Raw genomic sequence first — 6,534 nt, 5'->3', positions numbered from 1 at the left:
GTATCTCTGCCCTGATGGCTGCAACCACCTCCTCGTGGATGATCCGGCGGATCTCTTCATCACTGGCCCCACTGCTCTCAGGCATAAGACGTGTCCTCACCATGATCTACCTCTGAAATACAACATACAATAAATTAGAATCCATTCGAGCATACTCACACTCGACAACTCATCCCTCCTTGATCGTTAGCATTCCGAAGGTTCTTACTTGAACTGTACACCGCCCCGACGCTTTCAGTAGTACGGGCCCAATACTACTCTCCGCACCGTTTCAGTATACACCCCAAATCCTCCTCTTCGGATCCCAAGTTCCAAGTACTCTTTTATGTATAAATCACTCTCTAACAGATCTCTCATAAGCTCCTTGCTGCTACCTATTCACTCTGAAGCATCTCATAGCAGCTCACCTCTCCCTAGGCTAAGGCATCACAAATCAGGGCACTCTAGTCCTAATAGGAATACCTAGCCCACTTTAGCAAGAGAATACATCATATCAATCTCATAAACATATAATATAAGGGTATTTTGGGAAATCACCGTTCAGGCGCTGACTAATCGTACACACGTTTCTGCTCTGAGTTTCTTTAAAAATCTTTTACTTTTTAGAAAATTTGGTTCTCTTTTGAAAATATTTTCCAAATCCTAAGTTTGAGTTCAAATACTCCCGAAGGTGTACCCGAATCCCTCAAACCAAGGCTCTGATACCAACTTGTAACACCGTAAATTTCAAAACAATTTTTCGCATTTTATAAAAACATAATTCATTTAATATTCGTAAAAACACCAATGTTTGAAATTCAATCCATGCCATATAAAAATCCCAAGATCTCATAACAGAAAATCCCGTGTGTGTGTACTGATCAAGCCGGCGCCTTCCCACGGTCGTCACTAGTACTTGAAAAAAATAACACCAAACACTGTAAGCACAAAGCTTAGTGAGTTCCCCAAAATACCACATATAACACATATTAGCCACTCGAGGCTATAACTCTGTGGGTCCGTGCTCCCAGACTCTGTGAACCCTCAAGTTCTAACTCTGTAAACATGCACATCATAAATCACATAGAATAATGCAGTGCAACACATAACACATATATAGCATACAAACACTGTATCACATAACTCTAGTTACCTACTCAAGGTAAAGTATAGTGAAAAGACTCACCTTGCGTATCTCGATAACTCGCAAATCCCTGAAATCACTCGTGCTCGATCCCCCGAGCTATAATCCTCCTATAATACAATATATCTCTAATTAACACGTTTACAACTAAGGTTGACTAACCCTATCAAGTCAACACTGGTCAACTTTGGTCAATGGTCAACGCTCAACTTTGACCGGACTTGGCGAGTGCACCAAAGCGACTCGGCGAGTCTATATGCATTCACTGACTCCCTCAGATCCTCTCTTGACACGTCGAGTACTTCCTTAACTCGACGAGTTCCACCTGGCATGAATCGCGGGGCAACCACGACTCAACTCGCCGAGTCTCAAGAACAACTCGGCGAGTTCCGGCTTGACTCAGCCCCTTATTGACTCTCGCTGACTCACTTGGTCATTCCCCCAACCCGGCGAGTCTACTCGCTGAACACTTTACATGAAACCCTAACCCTACTCGCCGAGTCTCAAGAACAACTCGGCGAGTTCATGCCATGCACAAACTCTATTGACCTTCTGAGGTCAGATCTGCTTTCCCAAACCATAGATCTGGCCTTCCCAAGCATGAATGTGACGTAAAGTTCGAAACTTGATGCTTGTATAACCCCCACAAGGCATCAAAAGGAGATTTGGTCCCAAAAATGACCACCTAGGTCCAATAACTCCATAATAACCCAAAAAGCTCCAACGATTAAGGTCTCTGGACCTCTTTGAGTCCAGATCCAAGGCACAAACTTGAAGAGGGATCATTTGCTTCACATAATCACTCTCCAAAGGGGGTTAGAAAACCCTAACTCTAAAGATCAACCCTAAAACTGAAGGAGGTTCGAACTATTACCTCAAAATGAAGCCTCTGGACTCTGGATCTGCTGGAATCTCACCTCCTCCTTGCTCTTGCCACCTTCTTCTTGCTAAACAAGGAATACAAAGGCCCAAAAGTGACTTCCTCTCTCCCAAAACGAATTAGCTCTCTTAGGGTTCTCTCAAGGGACTGGTAGCTGCAATGGGAGGCTATAAGTGCCTTTAAATATGCTCCAAACCCAGGGAATTAGGGTTTCATTAAACAACGTGGACTCGCATAGTCTAGGCGCGAACCCGTGCCCATAGCCGCGATCATACTCGGCGAGTTTGGGCATCAACTCGCAGAGTCTCCTCACAAATCACCAAAAATACAAGAATGAAATAATACCTGGGAATCCGGGCTGTTACACATTTGATGTTGTGTGAAGCATTTGAGGCATCACACTTGGGGTGCTAGGCTCACAAGGTTTCAAGGAATCAAAATCAACTACAAGGTATGTAATTCTAGCCATCCTTCTAGGATTAAAGTTCCTCATGTATGCTAGATAGGATTATGAACCTTGGAAACCAAAATTTTCAAGTATTTAGAAAAACATAGATCCAAGGTTATTAGGGTTGGATGTACACTTAGGAAGTGTTAGAATGCTCAAAACCCATAAGTGGTATCAGAGCCTAGGCTTGTTTGTGAATACTTGATGCAAATAGTGTTGAAAGTCGAGTTTTTTGCTGTCTGCTCAGGGGACTCGACGAGTCCATGGGGAGGACTCGACAAGTCCAAGTGAAAATGCAACCAAATCGGCGAGTCTGTTCATGCACTCGACGAGTTTGTCATGCAGAATGCAGAAATTCGATCTGTGCTGCTGGAAATGGACTAGAAACATTAGCCTAAATTGTTTTGCTATTATAAAACTTGTTTTAGATGGTGTAATGATTGTTCTAATCCATTTACAATGGCTAATATCAAATTTCCATGATTATATGTGTTCATATGTTCTTGAAATGTTGATATGAATATTCATGTTCTTATAAGTTCTTGATAGATCTTAGGAGTTACTTGTTTATATGATTAATTCATGATCTTTATGTGTTTTAATGGAGTCCATAACTTGTCCTCAAGTTATGGATAACCAAAAGTCTCTTTGTGTTAAAAGCCATTAAAAGAACACATAAGTTATAAAATGAAGAGTCTTCATTTTAATAAGTCATAAGTTATGAATATGAAAGGTTTTGTAAAGTTACAAAACCTTTCTAAGTTATAATATATTGTGATTAGATCCTAGCCTTAATATTACATTTGGGTGTTTTATTAAGGACTCTCTTAATATCTAAACTAATCTTGTTCTCTTCTTTTAGATGTCTTCAAACAATGTTGCTTCTGGCTCTAATCCTAATGGCTCCTTTACCCTTATGAACTTGTGTGGGAAAGTCACTTTTGATGGATCCAACTTCAATGAATGGATCAGAAACATCCGGATGATTACCCGCTACGAGGACAAAGAATATGTCCTCGATAAGGAGCTTAAGGAGATTGATGAGACCACTGCAACTCCCCAGGATATCGCTGACTTCCGGGTACATGAAAGGGATGCTACCAAAGTGGCATCCCTCATGTTGGCCACCATGACAGCAGAACTCCAAAAATCCTATGAGGACTTCTACCCTTTTGAAATGCACCAAGATTTGATGGAAAGATACCATCAAAGTGCACGACAAGAGAGGTATGAAATCATCTGCTCCATCATAACAACCATGATGAAGGACGGAGAATCCATCACGAGCCACATGCAGAAAATGCAAAGGTATGTGGATCGTTTGCTGAAGCTTAATGTGAACTTCCCTGAGGAGCTTGCAATAGATATCATTTTGCACTCCTTAACCTCATGCTATGATCAATTCCGAATGACATATCACATGAATAAGGAAGAGGTTACACTCAGCAAAGTTCAGGGACTCCTCAAGACCGCAAAACAGGTCTTAAAGGTAAGTCGGTTGTTAAAACTCCTACTCCAAACTCCGCCCCTGTTTTGGCAATCGGGAAAGGTAGAGGGAAGAAGAGGAAGAGATCTTAGAAGGGTACCAAGGCTAGGACCCTTGATGGCTCTTCTTCAAGTGGAACCATGAAAGGTTTCGTCACTCCTTCTTCTGACCCAAAAGAGGCTGAATGCTTCTATTGCCATGAAAAGTCGCACTGGAAGCGGAACTGCCCAAAGTACCAGCAAGATGTGAAGGATGGGAAAGTTAAACCCAACCATGCAGGTATTTACACTATATTATCTAATAACTCACCCCATTCTAACTCTTGGGTCCTTGATACTGGTTGTGGTATTCATATCTGTTCTGATTTGCAGGGACTAAGAAGAAATGAGAATGTGGAGCATGGAAGAATAAACTTAATCATGGGGAATAGGAAAGCTTTACCTGTCACCAAGATTGGAGTTTATACTTTATCGCTAAGTAGTGGGTTTAGTTTAGATTTGAATAAATGTTGTTATTTGCCAGAAATGGCAAGAAATATCATTACCTTTCATGCATTGTATAAACAAGGTCTCACCTTTTCATTTGATAATGAAGTTGGTTCGATTAATGCTTTCTTTAATAATGTTCTTTATTTTAAAGCATTACCTTGTGATGGCGTGTATGAAACAGTATATGTGGTTGATAACTTAGGAAATAATGTATTGTGTATTGATTCTGTTAATGATAATAACTTGGATAAAGCATCATTATGGCATTGTCGTCTTGGATATATAAGCAAGAAACGCATAGGCCAACTCCAAAAGGATGGAGTCTTGGAGTCATTTGACCTAAATTCAGATGATAGTTGCGAATCATGCTTACTTGGAAAAATGACAAAGTCACCCTTCATAGGTTCTTGTGAGAAGGGTGAAGGTTTGTTGGATCTTATACACACATATGTGTGTGGACCCTTTAAACATGCCACAAGGGATGCTAATCGTTATTATTTGACTTTTACTGATGATTACAGTGGATATGGATATGCCTACTTAATCACGCATAAGTCAGAGACTTTTGAAAGATTTAAAGAATTTAAACAGGAAGTCAAGAATCAGTTGGTCAGGAACATTAAGATGCTTCAATCCAATCGAGGTGGTGAGTATCTTAGTTTAGAGTTCCTCGACTATCTTAGGGAATGTGGGATTGTCTCACAATTGACACATCCCAGGACACCGCAGTTGAATGGTGTTGCTGAGAGGCGTAATTGAACCTTGTTGGATATGGTTCGTTCCATGGTGAGTCGAGCTTCACTACCAATCTCATTTTGGGGGTATGCCTTAGAGACTGCCGCCCATATCCTTAATCTGGTCCCTACAAAGAAAGTTGCCAAAACTCCTCATGAGATGTGGACTGGTAAGGTACCCAAACTAGACCACATCAAGATTTGGGGTTGCGAGGATTTCGTGAGACGCGAGACTCATGATAAGCTCGAAAATCAAAGTGAGAGGTGTATTTTCATCGGCTAACCACAAAAATCCTTTGGTTACCTCTTCTACAGACCTAGTGAAAATGTGGTCTTTGTAGCTAGGAAGGCTGTCTTTCGAGAGAGAGAGAGTTCATAAGCTAAGGAAACAATGGGAGGCAAGTTGACCATGAAGAAATTCAAGAGTCAAGTGGTGAAGGAACTTCAAACCCTAGCACTCAACGTGAGGAGGAAACTCCTGTTGAGACAATTGACAAGTCTGTACCTCTGAGGCGTTCCACAAGGGTTAGGAATGCACCTGAGCATTACTATGGATTCCATATTACAGCGAAAGGTGATACACTTATCAGTGATGAGACACTGATAGGTCTGGATGAACCTAACAGTGACGCGAAAGCCATGGCAGGCCCCGAGTCAGCCAAGTGGAAAGAGGCAATGGATAGCGAGATACAGTCCATGTATGACAATCAAGTTTGGAACTTGGTTGCGAATGTACCAGGTCATAATACTGTAGGGTGCAAATGGATATTCAAGAAGAAGACTGACATGGATGGTAATGTATACACTTATAAGGCACGACTGGTTTCAAAGGGTTTCTCACAAACTCCAGGAGTTGATTATGATGAGACCTTTTCACCAGTGGCCAAGATTAAGTGTATAAGGGTTCTGTTAGCCATAGCTGCATTTCATGACATGAAATATGGCAAATGGATGTCAAAACCGCTTTCCTTAATGGAAAGTTGGCTGAGGATGTTTACATGAGTCAGCCAGAGGGTTTTTGTCAACACAGAGTACGCTAATAGAGTGTGTAAGCTTGAGAAATCCATTTATGGATTAAAGCAAGCACCTCGTAGATGGAATCTTTGCTTTAATGAGAAAGTCAAAGAATTTGGCTTTTCTAGGAGTGAAGATGATTCTTGTGTATATGTCAAGGATAGTGGGAGTATAGTTAGCTTTTTGGTATTGTATGTGGATGACATACTACTCATAGGAAATGACATCCCAACTCTGCAGGAAGTTAAGTCCTTGCTTGGGAAGTGTTTCTCTATGAAGGACCTAGGGGAAGCTGCCTATATTTTAGGGATAAGGATCTTGAGAGACCGGAGTAAAAGACTAATTGGACTTAGTCAGAGTA

The sequence above is a fragment of the Lactuca serriola genome, chromosome 8 (assembly GCF_051521515.1).
Source record: "Lactuca serriola cultivar US96UC23 chromosome 8, Lser_US96UC23_V15, whole genome shotgun sequence".
NCBI classification, from domain to species: Eukaryota; Viridiplantae; Streptophyta; class Magnoliopsida; order Asterales; family Asteraceae; genus Lactuca; species Lactuca serriola.
Note: the sequence above shows the minus strand (reverse complement) of the source record.